The sequence below is a fragment of the Pygoscelis adeliae genome, unplaced genomic scaffold, assembly GCF_000699105.1.
Source record: "Pygoscelis adeliae isolate BGI_AS28 unplaced genomic scaffold, ASM69910v1 Scaffold63, whole genome shotgun sequence".
Classification (NCBI taxonomy): Eukaryota; Metazoa; Chordata; class Aves; order Sphenisciformes; family Spheniscidae; genus Pygoscelis; species Pygoscelis adeliae.
The window spans coordinates 477,323-479,233 of record NW_008824414.1 but is presented as its reverse complement, the minus strand read 5'-3'; the positions used below and the strand labels follow the sequence as shown (position 1 = coordinate 479,233).

Genomic DNA, 1,911 nt, shown 5'->3' with positions numbered 1-1,911 from the left:
CCGCTCTGGGACTCGGCTGTGTTGCCGCCACTGGGGTCCCTGCTGCGGGAGCAGCACAGCCGAATCCCGCTGAGCGCCGTGTCGTCCTCCATTACCCCCTGGGGCACCTCTACCTGTGAGGGAACGGAGGTAGGGGGTTAACTCCCCGTGGGAGCGGGGTCCCTGGACCAGCTGTGGGCAAGGCTGCACCTTGAAGTTAATGCCGCTGGCGTAGGAGCACTTGGGGCACATCTCCAGCCAGGCCCAGTCTCCCCAGGGTCCCCCACCGAACACGGCGATGACCGAGGCATCCCTCCCACCCAGGTCCCACTCCTGCCCCTGCCCTGCAGCGCCTGCAAGCCCCGCAAGCAGCAGCAGCAGGACCTGTCCCCATGGCATGGCTGCCCTGCCTGCAGCCGGCCCACTGGGCTCTTATACCTAGCAGGCTGGCAGGAGGGACCTGGCAGCATCTCAGTTACCTTCCCAGGGTGCCCAGGCCTGTCAGATGGCCAGGATTAGCGGCAGGAGAGGGATGCAGGGAGCTCATCCACCAGCTCTTTGTTTGGGTCCCTCTCCAGGCAGCTCACCTGGAGCCAGCGGGCATCCTGGTGCCAACCAGGGCTCAGGGCAGCATGGCGCCGGGGCACTTTCCCCTCCCGCTCTGGGCTCCCACCATGTGCAAGATGCGATTTGCATTCTGACTTTTGCTCTTTCTTTCTTTTTTTTGCAGTTAAAATGGACAGGCACATTCACCGATACCTCTGATGGAAATCCCTTCCCATCTTCTCTGCCCTCATTCCCCAAGGTATCCATTTCATCATGGCTTCACGCTTCATTTGTCCTAGTTTGCTTTCCAGTTGCACCCTCCTCTTTCAGAGGGTTATCATCTTACTGCTTAACAGCCACTTTCTGCAGTAACAGCTCTTTTAAGGATTTCTGAGTGTTTTTATTTCCATGAGTCTTGGATAAGAGACTTCCAGCCACCTCCGTGATAGGACCTGGCTTAGATGCTTCTTCAATTTCTTCTACCTGGGCTCCTCAGTTTCCTCCTTCCGAAGTCAAACACTACTGCGGGGGGTCTGGTGACCTCTTCCCCTTGGGAGGATGCAGTTGCTATGGTGTTATCCCACAAGTGGGATCCGGTACCTGGTGTGCAATAAGCCAATCTCACACACAGAGCCGAGATACTTATTTATCTCATGTTTGTGCAAAGATGGGTCCTAGGTGGCAATTCCACAAAGCTAGCACAGCACACAAAAGAACTACAGTGTATTTATACTGTTACATGATTAGCAAAAACCCAACTAAGTTCATGCTTATTGGTTAGTTATGTTCAAATTAGCCTTGCTTGCCATGTAAATTAGCACGCATACTCCTTGCAGATTTCTGGGAAGCGAGTCTTCCCAGTCTTGAGTTGGTGGTCGGGATCTCCCCCTGCCGCCTTTACTTTTCCCCTAGTTACTGCAGTTTTTTGCTGACTTCTTGTTTCTTTGGCAATCATCTAGCCTCCAGCGCCTTCTAGGGCAGGAAGTTCCCCTTTTATCAGTCTTCTAGTTCTTCTTCAAGGGCATAGTCGTTGTAAGGCACGCATTGTTTAAACAAGGTAATCAGGCTAGTACAATGAAGACTACAGCCTAGGTATTGACCCAAACATACGGCTACAATGGTGGACCACGCACTTGCTACTAGATCCCCCCCGGGGCTCAGACACGGCTGGGAGTCGAGCCCGGGGTCCCCGTGTGCCAGGCAGGAGCTTGAGCCACCCCCGGCCGCAGAACAGGCCAGCCCGGGCCGTCCCCGTTCCCCCCGCCCCGCAGCAAAAATCCCGACGAGGGTGGGATTCGAACCCACGCGTGCAGAGCACAATGGATTAGCAGTCCATCGCCTTCACCACTCGGCCACCTCGTCCTGCCCCACGCCGCGCGCGGCCCC

At 55.8% G+C, this 1,911-nt stretch overlaps 1 non-coding gene across 1 annotated transcript; it reads right to left on the bottom strand.

Moving 5' to 3' along the window:
* Positions 1–1,805: 1,805 nt before the first annotated feature.
* TRNAS-GCU lies at positions 1,806–1,887 on the bottom strand. The gene has a single exon. It is a non-coding gene; the product is annotated as a tRNA-Ser (tRNA).
* Between the last annotated feature and the right edge of the window lie 24 nt (positions 1,888–1,911).